The sequence below is a fragment of the Saccopteryx bilineata genome, chromosome 4 (genome assembly GCF_036850765.1).
Source record: "Saccopteryx bilineata isolate mSacBil1 chromosome 4, mSacBil1_pri_phased_curated, whole genome shotgun sequence".
Taxonomy (NCBI): domain Eukaryota; kingdom Metazoa; phylum Chordata; class Mammalia; order Chiroptera; family Emballonuridae; genus Saccopteryx; species Saccopteryx bilineata.
This window is the reverse complement of record NC_089493.1, coordinates 131,941,630-131,967,671: the sequence shown is the minus strand read 5'-3', so window position 1 is coordinate 131,967,671 and position 26,042 is coordinate 131,941,630. Positions and strand designations below refer to the sequence as shown.

General features: G+C 40.0%; 1 protein-coding gene across 7 annotated transcripts in view; it reads left to right on the top strand.

The window, feature by feature from the left end:
• HMG20A (high mobility group 20A) overlaps positions 1-26,042 on the top strand; it is a 106,263-nt gene that overhangs the window by 31,127 nt on the left and 49,094 nt on the right. The window contains exon 2 of one of the 7 annotated variants that reach the window (XM_066278312.1): positions 6,017-6,100. The exons of the other annotated variants lie outside the window; for them this stretch is intronic. The gene's annotated coding sequence lies outside the window, so the exon portion shown is untranslated. The remainder of the gene's footprint in view (positions 1-6,016; positions 6,101-26,042) is intronic. 7 annotated transcript variants of the gene reach the window in all.

Here is a 26,042-nt window from a genome sequence, read left to right as displayed (position 1 = left end):
GGCTACACGTTCAGAGTTGACAACGCATGTCATAGGTTCACCATCACAGCACTAGATATATGGGAAATGAAAATTCATTGTCTACAACTGATCTGCTAGAAATAAGGACAAACAAAAAATGAAATTGTTTGTAATTGGGATTACTTAATGATAGATAGTCCATAATTAATCTAGGTATTGGCATTGAGTTTTTACTAGCTATTTACTTGTCAGTAAATCTAAGTAATGGCACAATATTTTGTCAGAATGGGAAAAATGCCTTCCTTTTGAACCAGAAAGTAAGACATATATCTTTCTACAGAGTCACCAATTCAATAATGCTCATGCATCAATTTAATAAATACTAGTTTACATTGTGGGAATATTACAGTGGCTCAGAGAAAATCCCTTTCCTGTATGAAGTTGCATAATAAAGGATAAATTAACCTATTGTCTGACAGTTATAAAGAGCACTGAGTTCTAGCTAACAAATTGACAGCAAGTCTATATATTCTTTTATTTTATTTTTTTTGACATTTGATTATGCTGCATTCCCATCACCCAAAGTCAAATTGTCTTCTGTCACCTTCTAACTGGTTTTCTTTGTGCCCCTGCCCTCCCCCAACCTCCTCCCTCCCCTCCCCCACCCCGTAACCTCCACACTCGTCTATGTCTCTGAGTTTCATTTTTATGTCCCACCTATGTACAGAATCATATAGTTCTTAGTTTTTTCTGATTTACTTATTTCGCTCAGTATAATGTTATCAAAGTTCATCCATGTTGTTGTAAATGATCCGATGTCATCATTTCTTATGGCTAAGTAGTATTCCATAGTATATATGTACCAAAGCTTTTTAATCCACTGATCCACTGACGGACACTTGGGCTGTTTCCAGATCTTCGCTATTGTGAACAATGCTGCCATAAACATGGGGGTGTATTTCTTCTTTTGAAATAGTGCTATGGTGTTCTTGGGGTATATTCCTAAAAGTGGTATAGCTGGGTCAAAAGGCAGTTCGATTTTTAATTCTTTGAGGAATCCTCATACTGTTTTCCACAGTGGCTACACCAGTCTGCATTCCCACCAGCAGTGCAGGAGGGTTCCCTTTTCTCCACATCCTTGCCAGCACTTATTCTGTGTTGTTTTGTTGATGAGCACCATTCTGACTGGTGTGAGGTGATATCTCATTGTGGTTTTAATTTGCATTTCTCTAATGATTAGTAATGTTGAACATTTTTTCATATGCCTATTGGCCATCTGTATGTCCTCTTTGGAGAAGTGTCTATTCAGTTCTTTAGCCCATTTTTGATTGGATTGTTTGTCTCCCTGGTTTTGAGTTTTACAAGTTATTTATAAATTCTGGTTATTAACCCCTTATCAGACATATTGTCAAATATGTTTTCCCACTGTGTAGTTTGTCATTTTATTTTGTTTTTATTGTCTTTAGCTGTGCAAAAACATTTTAGTTTGATATAGTCCCATTTGTTTATCCTGTCCTTTATTTCCCTCCCCGTGAAGATAAATCGGCAAATACATTGCTGCGAGAGATGTCAGAGAGCTTACTGCTTATGTTTTCTTCTAAGATGCTTATGGTTTTACAGCTTACATTTAATCTTTTATCCATTTTGAATTTATTTTTGTGAATGGTGTAAGTTGGTGGCCTAGTTTCATTTTCTTGCAGGTAGCGGTCCAATTTTCCCAACACCATTTGTTGAAGAGGCTGTCTTTACTCCATTGTATGCTCTTACCTCCGTTGTCAAATATCAGTTGTCCTTAAAAGTGTGAGTTTATTTCTGGGTTCTCTGTTCTGTTCCATTGATCTATATGCCTGTTCTTATGCCAGTACCAAGCTGTATTGAGAACAATGGCCTTGTAGTATAACTTGATATCAGGAAGTGTGATACCTCCCACTTTATTCTTCCTTTTCAAGATTGTTGAGATTATTCATGTTCTTTTTTGGTTCCATATAAATTTTTGGAATATGTGTTCTATATCTTTGAAGTAAGTCATTGGTATTTTAATTAGCATTGCATATTGAATTTATAAATTGCTTTGGGTAATATAGACATTTTAATGATGTTTATTCTTCCTAAGCATGAGCACAATATATGCTTCTACTTGTTTGTATCTTCCCTGATTTCTTTTATCAATGTTTTATAATATTATGAATACAAGTCTTTAATCTCGCTGGTTAAAATTATTCCTAGGGGCCCTGGCCGGTTGGCTCAGCAGTAGAGCGACGGCCTGCAGTGCGGGGGACCCCGGTTCGATTCCTGGCCAGGCCACATAGGAGAGGCGCCCATTTGCTTCTCCGCCCCCAACCCCTCCTTCCTCTCTGTCTCTCTCTTCACCTCCCGCAGCCAAGGCTCCATTGGAGCAAAGATGGCCTGGCCGCTGGGGATGGCTCCTTGGCCTCTGACCCAGGCGCTAGAGTGGCTCTGGTCGCGGCGGAGCGACGCACCGGAGGGGCAGAATGTCGCCCCTGGTGGGCGTGCTGGGTGGATCCCAGGCCGGCACATGCGGGAGTCTGTCTGACTGTCTCTCCCCGTTTCCAGCTTCAGAGAAATACAAAAAAAAAAAAAAAAATATTCCTAGGTACTTTATTTTTTTGATTGCAGTGGTGAAGGGGATTGCTTCCTTAATTTCTCTTTCTGACAGTTCATTATCGGTGTATAAAATTCCTCTGATTTCTGAGTATTAATTTTGTATCCTGCCATCTTTCTGAATTCACTTATCAGGTCTAGTAGTCTTTTGACTGAGACTTTAGGGTTTTCTATATACAATATCATATCATCTGTAAATAATGATAGTTATACTTCTTCTTTTCCAATTTGGATGCCTTTTATTTCTTTTTTTTGTCTAATTGCTGAGGCTGGGACTTCCAGACTATGTTGAATAAGAGTGGTGAAAGGGGGCACCCCGGCCTTGTTCCTGATTTTAAGGGGGTTGCTTTTAATTTTTGCCCATTGAGTATGATGTTGGATATGGGTTTGTCATAGATTGACTTTGTCATGTTGAGGCATGTTCCCTGTATTTCCATTTTGCTGAGAGTTTTGATCATGAATGGGATTTTATCAAATGCTTTTTCTGCATCTATTGATATTATGTGGTTTTTCTCCTTCCTTTTGTTTATGTGATGAATCACATTGGTTGATTTGCAAATATTGTACCAGCGTTGCCTCCCCAGAATAAATCCCACTTGATCATGGTGTATGATTTTTTTCCATATATTGCTGGTTCCGTTTGCTAATGTTTTGTTGAGGATTTTAGAATCTTATTGGTCAAGGCTATTGGTCTATAATTTTCTTTCTTTGTGTTGTCTTTGCCTGGTTTTGAAATCAGAATTATGCTCACCTCATAAAAGGAGCTTGGAAGTCTTTCTTCCTTTTGAATTTTTTGAAATAGCTTGAGAAGGGTAGGAGTTAGTTCTTTGAATATTTGGTAGAATTCACTTCTAAAGCCATCAGGCCCAGGACTTTTCTTTTTTGGGAGTTTTTTAATAACTTTTTTTATCTCTTTTGTTGTAATTGGACTGTTTAGTTTTCTGATTCTTTCAGAATAATTTTTGGAAGATTATATGTTTCAAGGAATTTGTCCATTTCCTATAGGTAGTTTAGTTTTTTGGCATGCAATACTTTATATTATTTTCTTACAATATTTTGTATTTCTTTCCTTTTTTTCTTTTCTTTTTTTTTTTTTTTTTCTTTTTTGGTATTATTCTGAAGCTGGAAACGGGGAGAGACAGTCAGACAGACTCCCGCATGCGCCCGACCGGGATCCACCCGGCACGCCCACCAGGGGGCAATGCTCTGCCCACTAGGGGGCGATGTTCTGCCCCTCCAGGGCGTCACTCTGTCGCAACCAGAGCCACTCTAGCGCCTGGGGCAGAGGCCAAGGAGCTATCCCCAGCGCCCGGGCCATCTTTGCTACAATGGAGCCTTGGCTGCGGGAGAGGAAGAGAGAGACAGAGAGGAAGGAGGGGGGGTGGGGTGGGCGCTTCTCCTATGTGCCCTGGCTGGGAATCGAACCCGGGTCCCCCGCACGCCAGGCCGACGCTCTACCGCTGAGCCAACCGGCCAGGGCCACAATATTTTTTATTTCTGTTGTGTCAGTTGTTATTTCTCCACTCTCACTTCTAAATTTATTTATTTGAGGCCTCTCTCTTTTTTTCTTGGTGAGTCTGGTTAAAGGTTCATCGATCTTGTTTACCTTTTCAGAGAACCAGCTCTTGGTTTCATTGATCCTCTATATTGTTTTTTTATTTAGCCTCTATGTCATTTATTTTCACTATGATCTTTATTATTTCCTTCCTTCTACTAGCTCTGGGCTTTACTTGCTTTTCTTTTTCTAGTTCTTTTAGATGCAGGGCTAAGTTGTTTATTTGAGCTTTTTCAAGCTTCTTAAGGTATGCCTGTAATGCTATGAACTTCCCTCTCAGTAATGCTTTTGCTGTGTCCCATAAATTTTGAGTTGTTCTATGCTCATTGCCATTCGTTTCTAGGAATTTTTTATATCTTCTTTGATCTCATTGTTAATCCGTTTGTTATTTAATACCATGCTATTTAGTTTCTGAGTGTTTGAGTATTTTTTAGTTTTTCTGTTGTGATTGCATTCTAGTTTCATGCCATTGTGATCAGAGAAAATGCTTAATATGATTTCAATCTTTTTGAATTTGTTGAGACCCCTTTTGTGCCCTAACATGTGGTCTATCTTAGAGAATGTATCATGAGCAATTGAAAAGAATGTATATTCTGCTGCTTTAGGGTGAAAGGTTCTTAAGATATCTATTAAGTCCAGTTGATCTAGTATGTACTTTAGGTCTGCTGTTTCTTTGTTAATTTTCTTATTTGAGGATCTATCTAGTGATGTTAGTGGGGTATTGAAATCCCCTACTATTACAGTATTCCTGTTGTACTCGCCCTTTATATCCATCAAAGTCTGCTTTATATATTTAGAGTCTCCTATATTAGGTGCATAGATATTTATAATGGTTATATCTTCCTATTGAATTGCTCCTTTTATCATTATGTAGTGACCTTCTTTATCTCTTACTATAGCCTTTGTTTTAAAGTCCGTTTTGTCTGATATAAGTATTGCTATCCCAGCTGTTTTTTCATTTCCATTTGCATGAAAATTTTTTTCCAACCTTTACTTTCAGTCTACGTGCATCTTTTGATTTGAGGTGTGTCTGTTGTAGACAGCATGTGTATGGGTCCTGTTTACTTATCCACACAGCTATCCTATGTCTTTTGACTGGATCATTTAATCCATTTACATTTAAGGTTATTGATATGTTTATTGCTATTTTATTTTTTAAAGCTGTATTTATCTTTTACTATAGTCCTTTCCCCCTTTCTTCTCTTTATAACAGTCCCCTTACCATTTCTTGCAGCATTGGTTTGGTTGTCATGAATTCCTTGAGGTTTTTTTTTGTCTGGGAAGCTTTTTATTTCTCTTTCAATTTTAAACAATAGCCTTGTTCGATAAAGAAGTCTTGGTTGTAGGCTCTTGTTGTGGTTTACTTTGAAGATTTCTTGTCATTCCCTTCTGGCCTCAAGTGTTTCTGTTGAGAAGTCAGATGTCATCCTCATGGGGGCTCCTTTTTAGGTGATTGACTTTTTTTCTCTAGGGGCTTTTAATATTTTTTCTTTATCTCTTAGCTTTGGTATTTTAATTATGATGTCTCTTGGTGTAGATCCTTGAGTTTCTCTTTAATGGAATTCTCTGTGCTTCTGGAACTTGTGTGACTTTTTTCTGCATCAATTTAGGGACGTTTTCAGCTATGATTTGATTGAACAAGGTCTATATCTCTTGTTCTTTCTCTTCTTCTTTAGGAACTCCTATGATATGGATGTTGTTTCTCTTTAGGTTTTCACAGAGCTCTCTTAGAGTTTCCTCAGATTCTTTGAGTCTCTTTGCTTTTTGTTCTACTTCCATGTTTTTGTTTATCTTTTTTTCTAAATTGCTGGTTCAATCCTGTGCTTTATCCTGCCTGCTTTTTTTTTTTTTAAATATTTTATTTATTGATTTTTTTAGACAGAGAAGAGTGAGAGAGAGAGACAGAGAGAGAGAGAACGGGGAGGAGCAGGAAGCATCAACTCCCATATGTGCCTTGACCAGGCAAGCCCAAGGTTTCGAACCGGCAACCTCAGTGTTCCAGGTCGACGCTTTATCCCACTGCGCTACCACAGGTCAGGCCTATCCTGCCTGCTTTTAATTGCTTCTTGTGTAGTCTTCATTTCTGATATTGTATTTGTCATTTCTTCTTTATTATTTCAGTGTCTTTTTTTTTATAATTTATTTTTTTAATGGGGTGACATCAATAAATCAGGATACATATATTCAAAGATAACAAGTCCAGATTATCTTGTCGTTCAATTATGTTGCATACCCATCACCCAAAGTCAGATTGTCCTCTGTCAACTTCTATCTTATTTTCTTTGTGCCCCTCCCCTTTCCCTCTCCCATTCCCCCCTCCCCCGTAACCGCCACACTCTTATCAATGTCTCTTAGTTTCACTTTTATGTCCTACCTACGTATGGAATAATGCAGTTCCTGGTTTTTTCTGATTTACTTATTTCACTTCGTATCATGTTATCAAGATCCCACCATTTTGCTGTAAATGTTCCGATGTCATCATTTCTTATGGCTGAGTAGTATTCCATAGAGTATATGTGCCACATCTTCTTTATCCAGTCATCTATTGACGAGCTTTTTGGTTGTTTCCATGTCCTGGCCACTGTGAACAATGCTGCAATGAACATGAGGCTGCATGTGTCTTTACATATCAATGTTTCTGAGTTTTTGGGGTATATACCCAGTAGAGGGATTGCTGGGTCATAAGGTAGTTCTATTTTCAGTTTTTTGAGGAACCACCATACTTTCTTCCATAATGGTTGTACTACTTTACATTCCCACCAACAGTGGATGAGGGTTCCTTTTTCTCCACAGCCTCTCCAACAATTGCTATTACCTGTCTTGCTAATAATAGCTAATCGAACAGGTGTGAGGTGGTATCTCATTGCAGTTTTGATTTGCATTTCTCTAATAGCTAAAGAAGATGAGCATCTTTTCATATATCTGTTGGCCATTTGTATTTCTTCCTGGGAGAAGTGTCTGTTTATGTCCTCTTCCCATTTTTTTATTGGATTGTTTGTTTGTTTGTTGTTGAGTTTTATGAGTTCTTTGTATATTTTGGATATTAGACCCTTATCTGAGCTGTTGTTTGAAAATATCATTCCCCATTTAGTTGGCTTTCTGTTTATTTTGTTATCAGTTTCTCTTGCTGAGCAAAAACTTCTTAGTCTGATGTAGTCCCATTCATTAATTTTTGCCTTCACTTCTCTTGCCTTTGGAGTCAAATTCATAAAATGCTCTTTAAAACTCAGGTCCATGAGTTGAGTACCTATGTCTTCTTCTATGTACTTAATTGTTTCAGGTCTTATGTTTAGATCTTTGATCCATTTTGAGTTAATTTTAGTACAGGGGGAGAGACTGTAGTCCAGTTTCATTCTTTTGCATGTGGCTTTCCAGTTTTCCCAGCACCATTTATTGAAGAGGCTTTCTTTTCTCCATTGTGTGTTGTTGGCCCCTTTATCAAAAATTATTTGACTATATATATGTGGTTTTATTTCTGGACTTTCTATTCTGTTCCATTGGTCTCAGTGTCTATTTTTCTGCCAATGCCATGCTGTTTTGATTGTCGTGGCCCTATAATAGAGTTTGAAGTCAGGTATTGTATGCCCCCAGCTTCATTCTTTTTCTTTAGGATTGCTTTGGCTATTCGGGGTTTTTTATAGTTCCATATAAATCTGATGATTTTTTGCTCTATTTCTTTAAAAAATGTCGTTGGAAATTTGATGGGAATTGCATTAAATTTGTGTATTGCTTTGGGTAATATAGCCATCTTGATTATATTTATTCTTCCTAGCCAAGAACAAGGTATATTCTTCCATCTCATTATATCTTTTTCAATTTCCCTTAACAATGGTTTATAGTTTTCATTATATAAGTCCTTTACATTCTTTGTTATGTTTATTCCTAAGTATTTTATTTTTTTTTGTTGCAATCGTGAGGGGGATTAATCTTTTGAGTTCTATCTCAATTGTTTCATTGTTGGCATATAGAAAGGCTATTGACTTCTATATATTAATTTTGTATCCTGCAACCTTACTGTATTGGCTTATTGTTTCTAGTAGTCTTTTTGTGGATTCTTTGGGGTTTTCAATGTATAGGATCATATCATCTGCAAAATGTGATACCTTTACTTCTTCTTTTCTGATATGGATGCCTTTTATTTTTTTGTCTTGTCTGATTGCTCTGGCTAGAACCTCTAGTACCACATTAAATAAGAGTGGAGAGAGTGGACACCCCTGTCTTGTTCCTGATTTAAGGGGGAAAGCCTTCAGTTTAGTGCCATTTAATATGATGTTAGCTGATGGTTTATTATATATGGCCTTTATCATGTTGAGATATTTTCCTTCTATACCCATTTTGTTGAGAGTCTCAAACATAAAATTGTGTTGTATTTTATCAAAAGCCTTTTCTGCGTCTATTGATAAGATCATGTGGTTTTTGTTCTTTATTTTGTTGATATGGTGTATTACGTTAACCGTTTTACGTATGTTGAACCATCCTTGAGATTCTGGGATGAGTCCCACTTGATCATGATGTATTATTTTTTTAATATGTTGTTGTATTCGATTTGCTAGTATTTTGTTTAGTATTTTAGCATCTGTATTCATTAGGGATATTGTTCTGTAGTTTTCTTTTTTTGTGCCATCCTTGCTTGGTTTTGGTATGAGGGTTATGTTGGCCTCATAAAATGTGTTTGGAAGTATTGCTTCTTCTTCAATTTTTTGGAAGACTTTGAGTAGAATAGGAACCAAGTCTTCTTTGAATGTTTGATAAAATTCACTGGTATAGCCGTCAGGGCCTGTACTTTTATTTTGGGGGCGGTTTTTAATGGTTATTTCTATTTCTTCTCTACTAATATGTCTGTTTAGGCTTTCTGCTGCTTCTTGACTCAGTCTAGGAAGGTTGTATTGTTCTAGGAATTTATCCATTTCTTCTAGGTTGTTGAATTTAGTGGCATAAAGTTTTTCATAGTATTCTACAATAATTCTTTGTATATCTACGGTGTCCGTGGTGATTTCTCCTCTTTCATTTTGGATTTTGTTTATATGAGTTCTTTCTCTTTTTTCCTTGGTAAGTCTTGTCACGGGTTTGTCAATTTTGTTGATCTTTTCAAAGAACCAGCTCCTTGTTCTATTACTTTTTTCTATAGTTTTACTGTTCTCTATTTCATTTATTTCTGCTCTGATTTTTATTATCTCCTTTCTTCGGCTGGTTTTGGGTTTTCTTTGTTCTTCTTTTTCTAGTTCCTTAAGGTGGGAAGTTAAGTGGTTCACTTGGGCTCTCTCTTGTTTGTTCATATATGCATGAAGTGATAGGAACTTCCCTCTTATCACTGCTTTTGCTGCATCCCATAGATTCTGATATGTCGTATTGTCATTTTCATTAGTCTGTATATATCTTTTGATCTCTGCACTTATTTCTTCTTTGATCCATTCATTTTTTAAAAGTATGTTGTTTTAGTTTCCACATTTTTGTGGGATTTTTTTCCTCTTTTTTGCAGTTGAATTCTAGTTTCAAGGCTTTATGATCAGAAAATATGCTTGATACAACTTCGATTTTTCTGAATTTGCTGATGTTGTTTTTGTGGCCCAACATATGGTCAGTTCTTGAGAATGATCCATGTACACTGGAGAAAAATGTATACTCAGTCACTTTGGGATGAAATGTCCTGTAGATGTCTATCATATCCAGGTGCTCTAGTGTTTTGTTTAAGGCCACTATGTCTTTGTTGATTTTGTGTTTGGATGACCAATCTAGAGCCATCAGCGGTGTATTGAGGTCTCCAAGTATTACTGTATTTTTGTCAGTTTGTTTTAAGATCAATAAATAGCTGTCTTATATATTTTGGTGCTCCTTGGTTTGGTGCATATATATTAAGAATTGTTATGTCTTCTTGATTCAGTGTCCCCTTAGCCATTATGAAATGGCCATTTTTGTCTCTGAGTACTTTTCCCGTCTTGTAGTCAGCATTATCAGATATGAGTATTGCTACACCTGCTTTTTTTTGGATGTTATTTGCTTGGAGTATTGTTTTCCAGCCTTTCACTTTGAATTCGTTTTTATCCTTGTTACTTAGATGAGCTTCCTGTAGGCAGCATACAGTTGGATTTTCTTTTTTAATCCATTCTGCTAGTCTGTGCCTTTTTATTGGTGAGTTTAATCCGTTTACATTTAGTGTAATTATTGACACTTGTGAGTTCCCTATTGCCATTTTATAGATTGCTTTCTGTTAGTTTTGTGTCTTGTTTGATCCTTCTCTTTCGTTTTTCTATCTTTTGTTTTTATTTGGTTGTATTCCATACATCTTTCCTCTGTTGCTATCTTTTTTATCTCATGTGCTTCTGTGGTGGTTTTTTCAATGGTGGTTACCTTTGAGTAATGAAAAGGGTCCCTACCCTGTTCATTGTAGCGAACTATTTTGTGAGTACTTTTGCACTCCATCGTCCTTTGCTACTGTTAATCTCCATCTTCTTTCCCCCTTTCTTTTTGTTGTTGTCACAGTTTAAATTTGGTTTTATTGTGTTCTTCTTGGAGCTTTTACTTGTGGCTCTGTTTTTTTGTTGTTGTTGTTGTTGTTGTTGTTGTTGTTGTTTTTGTTCTTTGTATCTGATTGGAGAACCCCCTTTAGTAATTCCTGGAGTGGGGGTTTTCTGATGATAAATTCCCTCATCTTTTCTGTATCTGTGAATGTTTTTATTTCTCCTTCATATTTGAAGGGTAGCTTTGATGGGTATAGTATTCATGGCTGAAAGTTCCTCTCTTTCAGGACTTTAAATATTGGGGTCCACTCTCTTCTAGCTTGTAGAGTTTCTGCTGAGAAATCTGATGATAATCTAATGGGCCTTCCTTTATATGTTGTATTCTTCTTTTCCCTGGCTGCCTTGAGAATTTTTTCTTTGCTGTTGGTTTCTGTCCATTTCATTATGATATGCCTTGGAGTAGGTTTGTTGGGGTTCAGAAAACTCGGAGTTCTGTTTGCTTCTTGAACTTGAGGCTTTAGTTCTTTCCACAGGCTTGGGAAGTTCTCATCTATTTTTTGTTTGAGTATGTTCTCCATTCCATTTTCTCTCTCTTCTCCCTCTGATATACCTATTATTCTTATGTTATTCTTTTTGATGGAGTCAGATAATTCTTGTAGGGCTATCTCATTTTCTTTAATTTTTCAGTCTCTTTCTTCTTCTCTCTGTTGTGCCTCAAGTTGCTTGTCTTCTATTTCACTAATCCTCTCTTCTCTCTGACCTGTTCTATTAGCTAAGCTTGTTACTTCATTTTTGAGCTCGTGAATTGAGTTTTTCATCTCTGTTTGATACGTTTTTATAGTTTCAATTTCCTTGGACATATATTCTTTGTGTTCATTGAGTTGTTTTCTGAGCTCCCTAAATTGCCTTTCTGTGTTTTCTTGTATATCTCGGAGAATTTTTAGGATTTCTATCTTGAATTCTCTGTCATTTAGCTCCAAGGTTTCCAATATATTAAATTTTTTCTCCATAGATTTTTCGTCATCTAGCTGTGTTACCTCTCTTTCTTTTGTATCCATGATATTCGATTTTCTCTTCCTTAATGGCATCTGAGGGTGGTTTTGTTGATAGTATTAATGAGATTTAATAAAGACTGAAAAGTTAAAAAAATAAAAAATCGAAGAGTTGTTTTTTTTAAAAAAGTTAATAATGAAATAAAGAAAAATAAAATAAAAATTTAAAGAAAAGAAAATTATTCCCCCCCCCCTCCTTTTTTCTTCTCCTCTTCTCTCCCCTCTTTCTTGAGAAAATCTTGTGGTGAACTGTGAATTATAACAAACAATGCCTGTAATGGAGGGCCTGAATTGGGGAAAAGTAATAAAGGGGAACAAAAAGAAAAAAAAAGAAAAAAGAAGGGGTATGGACCCACAAAAAGCAAGTAAGGAAAAAATTTGGGTCAAGAATAAAATGATTTGCTTTTAGGTGTTGGTTGACTAAGAGTTATGATGAGAGGAATAAGAGGAAAACAGAAAAATGGGGCGACAAATTTAAAAAATTACTATTGTATTTAGTGGAACAAGAACTAGATAAAATGGAGAGCCAGGGATGGGAGCACTGCTCGTGAGTTAAAAAGGTGAAGTAAAAAACCCCCAAAATGCCACAAACATAAGTTTGAGTCCCAGATAAGATAATTTGTTTGTTATTGAGGTTTGAATGAGAGGAGATGTAAAGGAGAAAGGAAGAAACTAATATAGAGGGAGAAAAGAAAGAGAGAGAGAGAGAAAAAAAAGGGAACCACTAAAGGAAGAAAAAAGAAAATAGAGGAGAGAGAGAGTTAAGGGTTTTGGAGTGCAACCCTCATAGAGAGAAAGGAAGAGGAGAGAAAAGATAATGGGAGATGTAACACTTACGGGTAGTGTAGTTCAAGGAGAGGAGAGAGTAAGACCGGCAGAGAGTTAATCGGCCAAATTGGAGGAGGAAAAAAATATCAAGAATGAAGATAAGAGAAACAAACGAACAAATATAATAAAATGGGATAGGTTATAAAGTCTGCAGATTATTCTTGATTTTGAGAGGTTATCTTCTTGCTTTTCTTTTCTCTCCCTCTTCCTAGTCGGTGACTCTGTACCCCGGGTTCTGCCCCTTTGGCATGCTCAGGTAGAGGTTTGCAGTTGATAAGTCTCTATGGCGATGTCATGTATTGTACTTTAGTCTCATTGGCAGTCGAGGCTCATTAGCATTTATAGGGTCTGACAGTGATAGAGTCCATGTTCCTGGAGCCTTTCTCCTAGTCTTTCCTTCCTCAATTAGTAGCCTGATAATCCAGCTATGGGGTTGCTGCTGCCTCTGCCTGGATAGTAAGAGGCTCTAAGAGCTGGCAACTCCCCACTCTATTTCCACTCAGCACAGGGCTCTGGGTAAGGCTCAGTCAGTCAGAGCTGCTAACATAATCAGGCGGGGTTTCCGCCCACTCAAAGACCTCTGGCTCTGCCACTCTGTCCAGTAACACAGGGGGGCGCCCACTTCCGGGGCGCTTGGTGGAAACTCTCGCTCACTATCTGCACGCGCAGACCAGGATATCCAGCCAGCAGTCTCACACTCTGAGTGAAACCCCCAACCGCATGGAAAAGTTGCAGCGTTGGAATTGGCTCTCGCTCCGTCCCCGTGCGTGGCTTTTGCAAGGCACTGGGGCGGCCCAAGATTCCGCTTTGCCCCACACAAAGGCCCCTGACTCTGCCCCTCTGTGCGGTAACACGGCGCGCACTGCCGAGGCACTCGGAGGAATCTCTCGCTCACTATCTGTGTGCACAGATCAGGATATGAGGCCGGCCGTGTTTCCCTCTGAGTGAATCCCATACCAGCACGGAAAAGTTCCACCGTTGGAATTAGTTCTCCCTCCCGTGCGCGGCTTTCCCAGGGCGCTGGGGCTGTCCAGAGATTCCGCTTTCGGCCCACACAAAGGCCTCTGACTCTGCCTCTCTGTGGGGTAACACGGGCACCCACTCCCAGGGCTTAGGAAGAAATCTCTCGCCCACTATCTGCTCGCGCCGACCAGGAGATCGGGTAAAATGGCTGCCCCGCTTGTCTTTCTTTGTTTGGGTTTGGTGCGAGTGTTAGCTTGTATTGCCCGGGTTGCCACAGGATCAGTTTTTCCTCGGCTTGGATCTCTGTGCCACAGCCTGGTTCGGCCGTTTGTGCCGCGGCCTGGATCTATTCACCCCCTTTTCCCGCGTCAGTTTCTATATTCACGGATCCCAGAGAAAGCTGCCCTGTTTAGGTTAGTGAGGAAGGCGGAGCATTTCTTACTCCCTATTTCCTTTGGGGTTTGGTTATATATTTAGCCAATTTTTCGCTCGACCATACCTTCGGGTGTATTGCGAAACATCTGGAGGCTCCAAGGATAGGTTTTCTGTTTCTGGTTGAAGATCTTGTTGAGTTTTGGGGGAGATTTATCGGTATCGCTTCCTACCCCGCCATTACTCTGACCCCATGTTCCGTTCTTAGTCAGTGTCATTTTTGATGGTTGTTATCTCTTTATTTAGGTGCTCATTGTCTCCATCTATTCTTTCTTTTTTTTTTTTTTTTTTTTTTTTTTTTTCTGAAGCTGGAAACGGGGAGAGACAGTCAGACAGACTCCCACATGTGCCCAACCGGGATCTACCCGGCACGCCCACCAGGGGCGATGCTCTGCCCACCAAGGGGCGATGCTCTACCCACCAGGGGGCGATGCTCTACCCACCACGGGGCGATGCTCTGCCCCTCCAGGGGGTCTTTCTGCCGTGACCAGAGCCACTCTAGCGCTTGGGGCAGAGGCCAAGGAGCCATCCCCAGCGCCCGGGCCATCTTTGCTTTAATGGAGCCTTGGCTGCGGGAGGGGAAGAGAGAGACAGAGAGGAAGGAGGGGAGAGGGTGGAGAAGCAAATGGGCACTTCTCCTATGTGCCCTGGCCGGGATTCGAACCTGGGTCCCTCGCACGCCAGGCCGACGCTCTACCGCTGAACCAACCGGCCAGGGCCTCTCCATCTATTCTTGTTCTTAGAGCTTTGAGCATTCTAATAATCATTATTTTAAACTCTGTATCTGGTAGTCTGGTTATTTTCATTTCACTCAGTTCATTTTCTGGGGGTTTCTCTTGTTGATTCATTTGAATTGTACTTCTCTGTCTTCTCATTTTGTCTGTGTATACACTCTTCATTTGGGTGTTTTGTTTGTGAAGCTAGCTAAATCTAGGTTTGGTATTGTCTGCCTCCAGTTTTCAGTTGTATTGTTTCTAGATCTTTATGGGTTGGCATCAGCTGTTGTTTGTAATCCGCTGTGGGCTATTTATCTGCTATCACTGTTCTTTTTCTTGTTTGTGTTGGAGTTTTCTATATCTTAGCTGAGTCAGGTGTGAGGAGCCCTTCATTAAGCTTCCACTCTAACAAGGGTTTTTATGTCCTGAACTGGTGCTTTCCATATCTGGCTGCTGAATGTGCCTGTCCTGACCTCCTTGGCCAGTTCTTGGTGCAGATCAGTGGGGGTCAGTGCCTATGACTGGTTCTTAACCTTTTGGGAGCTCCGCTGTTGCTTGGTCCTCCCCCCTCGCCAAGGGTATGTCCACTTAGTGAGCAGGACTGTGTGTGATCGGGTCCTCTGCAGCAGCAGTGGCAGTTCCTACCTCCGCAGGCTGGCCTGCGTGTGCTCACTCAAACTGCCCTGGCTTCTGCAGCTGCACCGTGCCACCTCCAGCCCGCCCGCCCCTGGCAAGCACTGAGCATTGCGGGGGAAGGGTTGTAGCTTAGACCTCTGCACTCCCTATTTGTGTCCCTACCATGCTGCCTGGCTTGAAGCACCTTGGTCTAACTAGGGCAGGTGAGCCTCAGGTAGACAGGGTAATTTCATTCTCAGGAAAAATGTTCACTTTAGGTTTGGGGAGTGACTCAGCCCAGGGGTTAGCATGTCCATTCCTCAAAGTGTCTTTCCCTGTTCCTCTAAGACCACTCTCTCCCCTGGCAACTCCACTCCTCCCAGCACTCTCTGCTCCTGGAGTTCTGGGAAAGTGGCTGTGAGTGTGGCTCTCCGTGCAGTCCTTTTAATATGGAGCCTGGGTCTGAGAGTTCTGCCCCCTTCTTTCAAACAGTGTCTAGGCTCTTTTCTCAGCCAAATATAGTCCGTAGCCCCTTCCAGGCTCCAGGGTTCTAGGCTGGGATTCCAGTTTTGGGGATAAGGACCCACAACTCACTGGACAACCCTCCCCATCACGATCCCTCCCAGCCACTGCTCGCTCCCGGGAGCGGGGCAGCCCTTTCCGCATCTTTTTCTTTCCTACCCGTCTCAGTGTGTGTTCTTTGGTGGTCCTTCGCTATAGAATCCTCTTAGTTTAGTCCAAAGATGGTCTTTCCTGATTAGTGTTCTCAAATTTAAGTTCTAATCCACCTTGGTTCTGGGAAGTGGGTGTTGGAGCGTCTGCCTACGCTGTGGCCATCTTAGAACCCCTCATTACTTAATTCTTAAATGTTCAGCATTACCTTTAAATAAATAAATATTAGTCATGATGATTCCAAATCTGAAATTTTCTATCAGGATAGACTTGTTTGTTACTATAGTAAAACCACTACATAATCTGAGATGCTGTTTTTCTCATTCGTGTTACTTGTCTACAGTAGGTTAACAGGGGTACTGCATGTTCTTAGTCTTAGGCAACCTGGCTGACATGGACTCCAATGCAGTATATACTTTTTTGATCACTATAATAGGAGGACAGCAGCATGGAAAATTGTCTGTGGCTCTTTAATTTTTATTTATTTTAAATAAATAAATTTTATTTATTTTAGTGAGAGAAAGAGAAATATCTGTTCCTGTTTGTGCCCCGACCAGGGATTGATCTGGCAACTTCTGCTCTTCAAGACAAAGCTCTAACCAATCGAGTTATCTGGCCAGGGTGCCTATCGACTCTTAAACTTTCTGCCCAGAAGTATCATCTGCCACTATGCGTTGACTCCATGAATTCCATGGGCCTTGCCTGATTTCATAGCTTATAAGGAAGTATAATCTCATCGTGTTCTTGAGAGGAACTAAAAAAACATTTGTGAATAGTTGTAATGAATATCAGTTAACTTGGACAAGTTATTTAACCTGTGGATCACATTGTTCACTATAAAATAGAATCTAATGATAGTATATACTGCATAGTAGTTGGATTAATTGGGATAGCACATGTAAAATTCATAGATTAATGCCTGGTTCTTAGTAAACACTCAGTAAACAGTAAATGTGTACTACTATTACCATTGTCGTCATTATTGGGCTCTGATGTAGCAGACACCATAATACCTACTTTTTTTCATGGATTAATTCTTCAAATAACTTCTATAGTAGGTACTATCACTATCCTCATTTACAGATAAGAAAACTTAGGTTCAGAGAAATTAACTAACTTTCCCATGTTTCTCAGCTGAAAAATAAAAGGTGGGATTTGAATCCAAGAAGTCTGATTTCAGAGCCTTCAATATCAACTATAACTCCCTTCCAGATAGTAAATGAGTATTAACAGAAGAATTCTAAAATGCATACTTTGATTAGAGAACTCTGTATTTATGTGTGTACATATATTTATATATGTTCATAATTATGATTTTTTTATTGAATTTGTAAAATATTTCCATTTTCTGCTAGCTTCTAAAATTGTTTCTAGTTTATATCATTTAACTAATTGTACTAGTCCATGCTGTTCTGTCATGGCCTGACACATAAGCAAAACTAGAATTGATTTTGTACTTCATTAAGAGAGGAAGGAACTTGGGCCAGATTGCTTTAGTGATGCCAGAAGACATAGATTCTTGGTGACTTAGCCTGAACTATTGAATATGATTCAGACTTCCTGACATAGAGTACTTCCTGCTGCCTCAGGTTACTTCCTATAATTGATATAACACATAATCCTTTTATCAAAATTTGATGTACTTTGAGTTTTTTCCCAAAATTTTGAATGAATTATTTTTATGATTACTTAGTTGGTTTTAAAGAGAAAGGAAGGGAGAGGGAGAGACAGTACCATCACAGTCTGTTCTTATTTGTGCCCTGACCAGAGATCGAACCAGCAACCTCTACCTTCAGGATAATGCTTGAACCAACTGAGCTATCTGGCCCAGGCTTGAGTGACTTTGTTGTAGAAAACTATGATTGTGCTTTTTCTTTTTCCACAGCTCCCATTAGTACCTATTGAAGTTAATAATTTTGTCTTTTGAATATTCTAATGTTACTAAATACCCAGAGCTAAATTAGATATTTACAGAGAATCTGTAATGAGAATAAATGTTTCCAGAGAAGATGCTTCTGTGTAAACACATTGTAATGATGAACTTTTTGAACTTAGCCAGATTTGGAGTCAAATTTCTTTTCTTTTTTTTTTTATTTTATTTTATTTTATTTATTCATTTTTAGAGAGGAGAGAGAGAGGGAGAGAGAGAGAGAGAGAGAGAGAAGGGGGGAGGAGCTGGAAGCATCAACTCCCATATGTGCCTTGACCAGGCAAGCCCAGGGTTTCGAACCGGCAACCTCCGCATTTCCAGGTCGATGCTTTATCTACTGCGCCACCACAGGTCAGGCTTGGAGTCAAATTTCTGAATGGAAGGAGATGAGAGTGGAATTAAGAGGTGACTCAAGAATATTACATTTGAGGTATATCTCAAGATATTTTAGCAAGAAGAAAAACTATTTACAAAAAGCTTGTTACTGCCTGACTGGGCAGTGGCGCAGTGGATGGAGCGTCGGACTGGGATGCGGAAGGACCCAGGTTTGGGACCCCGAGGTCGCCATCTTGAGAGCGGGCTCATCTGGCTTGAGCAGAAAGCTCACCAGCTTGGACCCAGGGTCACTGGCTCGAGCAGGGGGTTGCTCAATCTGCTGAGGGCCCGCGTCAGGGCACATGTGAGAGAGCAGTAAATGAACAACTAAGGTATCGCAACGAGAAACTGATGATTGATGCTTCTCGTCTCTCTGTTCCTGTCTGTCTGTCCCTCTCTCTGACTCTCTCTGCCCCTGTAAAAAAAAAAAAACTTGCTACTTTTCCCACCACTGACATAAGAATGTGTATTTATCAACCTCACGTGTATTATTTTCAGAACTAAACCTTTTATTACTATTATTATTATTATTATTATTATTCATTTTAGAAGGGGGTAATGAAGGGTGGGAGGAACTGGAAGCATCAACTCACACATGTGCCTTGACCCAGTCAAGCCTGGCGTTTTGAACCGGTGACCTCAGCATTCCAGGTTGATGCTTTATCCACTGCACTAGCACAGGTCATGCCAGAATTAAACCTCTTAAGGAAATGCCTGCCAAGCTATATTAAACTTGTCATCATGGTCTGCTTTTCCATAGTTAAATGGAGTTTTTATATGGTAATTGCAATATATTGTCTTGTATTTCTAGACAATAATAACAATTTCTTATTCTATTGCTGTAAAGAAGGAATAAGACATCACTTTTTCTCTTAGCATCAAAATTTGTCATTTATCTGTCAGGATATGAACAATCTGTTCTATATGGTATTGCAGTCATAGGGAAATACACATTTGTTTTGAGAGTACATGGTAGTTTCCCCTGGTCTCCTGTCGTTTCAAATGTTGTATGTGTGTGTGTCTGTTAAGATAAATGTTGTTTTATAAAATTGAATGCAGAATTTAAATAACTCTTTTAAATACAAAACACAAAGTTTCTAACTGTGCCCTCATACTCTTCCTGTTAGATATGTTTCCTTTTTTTGCCCTGTAGGGATAATTCTCAAATGAGAGAGGGAATGAATATATCACTAGGAATGATCTCTAAGATTTCTTTCAGCAGTAAGACAGTCTCCTCTAATAGCATACTTTCTGGAAAGGAGAGGAAGGAGAGTAGTGAAAGGGAATTTTATCTGTGTAGTCAAAATAATTTTTAAATAAAAGAAAGTATATTCATGATTGCATATGAAATTAAAATTTAAGTTTAAAATATCCATGATTCTTGATATCATATTTCTCTTTCTTTAAAGTAACAACCATAATACTGAACATTTGGGAGTTTAAGATTGGAAAATAATTACTCATAATTTCACCACCCTCACATAAGGCTTTGAGCATTGTTAGATTGTATCCTTCCAATGTTTTTTCTTATATAACTGTTCTTTTAATACAATATAAGCTATAATCTATTTTCTCACAAATATTTCAGTGAAAATTTTGTAAAATAATTAATAAAAAGCTTTTGCATTTTTTATTGTTTGCAAAGTACATAAAGATGTTTACTTGATTCTCACTATTTTTTTAGTTAAATAGGGGAGATATCAGCACCATTTTACATATGAGGGTATTGAAAATACATAATCATATAAGGCCTTTAAATAGTACTGTAGTGGATTTCTGTTCTCGACAGAAGTGCTTGCTAACAGGCAAGTGAGTACATTTAATGTAGAAAGAAGAGTAAAACAAATTCTGAATATTATCATTTCCTGGGACCTAGTCCTGCCTCACTAGACTAAGAGAGCCTTTGAACTGCAATTGGCAATCGAGAAATAAAGGTTTTTGCCAGATTTTGATAAATACATTAGACACCAAGAATCTTGAAATGATTTAACTAGTCTGGTTATTCCTCAGAGTTACTGTTAACATGGTTTTAAACCTCATTTTGTTTCACCTGAAAATGAAACAAAATCAGTAGCTAAAAACCAGGAAGGAAGATAACATGTAAGCACGCAGTGGGAATGCCTTGGTAAGGTGGGAGCCTGGAGGGTCTGTGTATGAAGGGCCAGCCTTATCATATGGGGGTAGGGTATTTAAAGGAAAAAATGTACCTAGGAAACTGTTCTTCTAGAGCTTTAAATATACCAAATATATTGAATTCTGTGGATTGGTTTATTTTCTGAAGTCTTTTGTGTGTGTGTGTGTGTGTGTGTGTGTGTGTGTGTGTGTGAGTGACAGAGACAGAGAGAGGGACAGATAGGGACAGACAGGAAGGGAGAGAGATGAGAAGCATCAATTCTTCATTATGGCACCTTAGTTGTTCATTGATTGTCCTCTCATATGTGCCCTGACCTGGGGGGCTACAGCAGACCAAGTTACCCCTTGCTTAAGCCGGTGACCCCGGGGCTTCGAACCTGGATCCTCACATCCCAATTCGACACTCTATCCACTGCGCCACGGCCTATTTTCTGAAGTCTTAAACATTGTCAGCTGTAGGATTCAAAATGAAAACATAGCAAAATAATTCTGAATTTTACCTTTGTTACAGAACAGGTGATCAATCATTCACCCAACACTAGCAGGGCCAAACACTAGACATCGTGAACTTCAAAGGAAAGAGATTGGCTATGTTCTTATGAATGGCACTATCCAGGAAAACAGGAAGCCAGTGCTCAAAAGCCCAAGAACTCCCTGATGGCGTGTAGGTTACAGTTTATATAAGGCAAAATCACAAGACACCAGGGTTTAGGGGTTGAGGGTCATGCTGGGAGCTGGTTAGTTGGAGATGTAGTAAGGGCAAGAAATAATTTCTTCCAGTCTTATGAACCGGTTCTGACATCTTTTCTAATGTCCCTCTGTTTGGTTTCATGAAATAGTAGCCAGGGGGTTCTTCCACCATAGGGCTCAGGAATTGAAATACAACTTTGGTCAAGATGTTACCTTTAGCCTGCCAGAAGTCCAGACCCTGTGACCATTCAGGTCCAGGCTCCTGTCTTCTGCTGCCTTCAGTTGCTGATTATTGAAAGGTTCAGTCTCTTAAGGGTGTGTGTGTGTGTGTGTGTGTGTGTGTGTGTGTGTATGATATTCAAGCATCAGTCCTGGGCACTGAGAATATCTTGGTTGGTCTGAGCACATCAGCCTCAGGTGCTAAAAATCGCTTGGTTGATTCCAGCATCAGCCCCATCCAGGGTTGCCAGGTGGATCCTGGTTGGGGAGAGCGTGGGAGTGTGTCTCACTAGCTCCCCTCCTCTTACTTAATAAATAGATTGATAAGTAGGTAGGTAGGTAGATAGGAAGAAAAGAAAGAAAGAAAGAAAGAAAGAAAGAAAGAAAGAAAGAAGGAAGGAAGGAAGGAAGGAAGGAAGGAAGGAAGGAAGGAAGGAAGGAAGGAAGGAAGGAAGGAAGGAGAGAAAGAAAGGGAAGGAAGGAAGGAAGGAGAGAAAGAAAGGGAAGGAAGGAAGGAAGGAAGGAAGGAAGGAAGGAAGGAAGGAAGGAGAGAAAGAAAGGGAAGGAAGGAAGGAAGGAAGGAAGGAAGGAAGGAAGGAAGGAAGGAAGGAAGGAAGGGGAGAAAGAGGGAAGGAAGGAAGGAAGGAAGGAAGGAAGGAAGGAAGGAAGGAAGGAAGGAAACAGTCTATCAGTTATTTCCACATGAAGGAAGGAAGGAAGGAAGGAAGGAAGGAAGGAAGGAAGGAAGGAAGGAAGGAAGGAAGGAAGGAAGGAAGGAAGGAAGGAAGGAAGGAAGGAAGGAAGGAAGGAAGGAAGGAAGGAAGGAAGGAAGGAAGGAAGGAAGGAGTCTATCAGTTATTTCCACATGAAAGCCTATCTATCAGTTATTTCCACAGGAAGGAAGGAAGGAAGGAAGGAAGGAAGGAAGGAAGGAAGGAAGGAAGGGAGGGAGGGAGGGAGGGAGGGAGGGAAGGAGGGAAGGAGGGAAGGAGGGAAGGAGGGAAGGGAGGGAGGGAGGGAGGGAGGGAGGAAGGAAGGAAGGAAGGAAGGAAGGAAGGAAGGAAGGAAGGAAGGAAGGAGTCTATCAGTTATTTCCACATGAAAGCCTCTCAAGTACTTGCCTTGTCATTAAATTGCTTTTTACTCTGTGTTCCTGTCATCTGAGCAGCCCTTACAAAGGACTTCCTGGAATCCATTTCAACCAATAGGACTAAGGATTTCCTCATCCCATTGCAGCTGCACAGCTATCCATACTCCCCATCCACCTGCAGCATCACCAATCAATCAGAGCAGCTCCATTCTGACCAATCATGACAGTGCCTTTTGGACCAATCAAACTGTGAAGATTTGGAGTCCTTATTTGCATGAGGACAGACCAATCAGAAACCAGGGACTGGGACTTCTGTCTATATAAGCTATTTCCCCTCTAGCTCTGAAGAAGGAAGGATATGTTTCCCTTAAGAGTGGCTAGAGCTGAAACACCAAATCCATCTTGCAGTAGCGGAACAACAGACCTGCTCAGAGTGGAGCAGAACATACCAGACACAGCACAGCAGAGCCTCCTTGCTGAAGAGGGGTCCTGTCCCCAGGGCAGCCTCACAGCCATGCTATATCACAATTGAGTTCTGCACAAAGTTTCATTCTTCAGTGCATCCCACATTTGTCATTCATATTGGCATTGAATTGGCACCAACAACCATTAGTTTGACAGTTTATAAACTGTTCTGTTAAGCACATTGCAATTGTGCTTGTTTTATGAGGAAAACAGAATTCCAGTTTACTCTTCAAAGTAGTGAAGACTATTAACTGTTTGTCTCTCTGCAACTGACATTTTTTTGTGTGTGTTGTTTTGGTTTTTTGTTTATTTTTGTCTCCAACTTTTGGCTGAAGAAAAATTCCCTACTACCCAAAGCTTTTTTTTTTTTTAAGAAAGTCTTCCTAGGAAGGTAATTTAATTTGTAAGTTAGTTGATTAAAATTAAAACATTTTTATAGGATCTAGTTTCTTTTATTACACTCGTTTTTATAAATGATTTCTTATTTTCCTTTTCAAAATAAAATATAATATCAGCTTTGAAAGGGTAAAAGGTTTGGGAATTGCGGCTTTTAACAGAAAAGAACATTCCATCTCTTCTTTGCAGTGTTGTTTTGCGGCTGCAGGTCTGAGCTGACAAAAGCAGCATAAAATGTAAAAAAACAGAGGAACAGTGTTTCTTGATAAAGGAGCCTTGCCCTAGGAGCCCTGGTCGACAAACTGCGGCTCTTTGGCCCCTTGAGTGTGGCTCTTCCACAAAATAGCACGTGCTGGCACTACCTCAATAAGGAATGTAGCTACCTATGTAGTTTAAGTTTTAAAAATTTGGCTCTCAAAAGAAATTTTAGTCGTTGTACTGTTAATACTTGGCTCTGTAAACTTGACTAATGAGTTTGCTGACCACTGCCTAGAGTAAGATTTTGGGTTGTGTCAAGACACTGGGGGACATTTGTTGCTTCTGCTTTCCCATATTCTGCTTTTCTCAAGCTCCAGGCTTGAATCATTTTGCTTTAGAGCTAGAAAGGAATCCTAAATTACCTTTGATATGAGTCTGGATTCCAAACATCTTAAATGTTCCTTCTGAGGTGTTTACTCAGCTGATATTTTCTGTTCCCTTCAGATTTCAAAAGCATCTACTTTATTATGATAATTAGCAGTTATCTTAGCTGGTGACCTCATTCTCTGTTAGGGAACTCAAGGAGTTCTGCAGCTTGGGGTGCTCTATTCAAGAACAAGAAATAGCCCTGGCTAGATAGCTTGGTTAAGCACAGAGGTTTCCAGTTCGATCCCTGGTGAGGTCAGTGTTCCTGTTTCTCTCTCCCTTCCTCTCTTTCTAAATAAAAGTAAAAAAATAACAACAATAAGAACTTGTTGTCACAAGGTAGTTTTATTTACTTGCAGCAAGTAGAGGAGACGGGACTTAGATCCAAATCTTTGTCCCACTGAGGGAGGCTTAGTCATTTCCTATACAATAACACATTGGTTTCTTCTTTGCAGTTAGTTGGCTACACTTATCTGGTTGGGTTCCTGACAAGATCATCCTGTTTACAGCTACTTGTGTACAACATTGTGCTACATTTTAACATTTACCAAGAAACATTTAGTAAGAGCTACCCAGGCCTTTGAGATCCTTGGCCTACATCAGGGGTCCCCAAACTACGGCCCGCGGGCGGCATGTGGCCCTCTGAGGCCGTTTATCCGGCCCCTGCCGCACTTCCAGAAGGGACACCTCTTTCATTGGTGGTGAGAGGAGCATAGTTCCCATTGAAATACTGGTCAGTTTGTTGATTTAAATTGACTTGGTCTTTATTTTAAATATTGTATTTATTCCCGTTTTGTTTTTTTACTTTAAAATAAGATATATGCAGTGTGCATAGGGATTTGTTCATAGTATTTTTTATAGTCCGGCCCTCCAATGGTCTGAGGGACAGTGAACTGGCCCCCTGTGTAAAAAGTTTGGGGACCCCTGGCCTACATATTTCTCATATATTTAAATAAATATATATTTTTACACAACTCAGCTACATTTTTTTACTGTTTACCCATCTCTAACTCCACTAGATTAGGAACTGTAAAAAGACAAGAATTTCTTGTTAATCTAATTATTTACCTATATTTGATGCCTAATACAGTGATATAAAGTACACTGAAAGACATTGTTTTTCAGCCTCATTTAAAACCCATTTTTCCTCTTGATAAACATAAAATGGCTCTATTCTTCCATATCCTCCATGAGGATCACCAAAGAGTGAGTGAAAAGACATACATCTGAATTTTTACTGAACATGAATATTAACATAGTTTATATATTTACTTATTTTCTGAATATAAAATTAGATTATAATATTGAATAGCCCTGGCCGGTTGGCTCAGCGGTAGAGCGTCGGCCTAGCGTGCGGAGGACCCGGGTTCGATTCCCGGCCAGGGCACACAGGAGAAGCGCCCATTTGCTTCTCCACCCCTCCGCCGCGCTTTCCTCTCTGTCTCTCTCTTCCCCTCCCGCAGCCAAGGCTCCATTGGAGCAGAGATGGCCCGGGCGCTGGGGATGGCTCTGTGGCCTCTGCCTCAGGCGCTAGAGTGGCTCTGGTCGCAACATGGCGACGCCCAGGATGGGCAGAGCATCGCCCCCTGGTGGGCAGAGCATCGCCCCTGGTGGGCGTGCCGAGTGGATCCCGGTCGGGCGCATGCGGGAGTCTGTCTGACTGTCTCTCCCTGTTTCCAGCTTCAGAAAAATGGAGAAAAAAAAAATATATTGAATATCATTTAAAATACTTTTTCTTACATCATACAACTAGCTCCCTAAAGGGAATATGTCCAGTGTTGCATTTACCTCCCCCACCTACCACCTCTCTACCCCTACCTGAAACACACCCACTGTATGGCTAGGAGCCTCTGCCGCCATTGTGGCCATTCACATGCAGGATCTCGTTATATTCGGGCAGACGGTAAAGAAACTGTGGAGTCAGAGGACAGTGGGCCATTCTGTTTATTGGTGTCTCACCAAGACAGGCAAGCCACAAGAAAAGCCAAGGGAAAAGCAGAAAACCTGCTTTTCCCATGGAGGGCCAGGGGTCAGGGAGGAGAGAATAAAGAACCTGCACCTCTAGGTGATGGGGGCAGAATCTCCCTTCTAGTAAACATTAGCAAGACAATGGCCCCTCCCAATCAGGAAGGTAACCCACAACCTCACAGACCACTAGACCTGGCATTGCCCAGCCCCCAATGTAAACTACAAGCAAACATATACATCATATTTACAAACTTATTTGACCAACATTCCACCCCTTT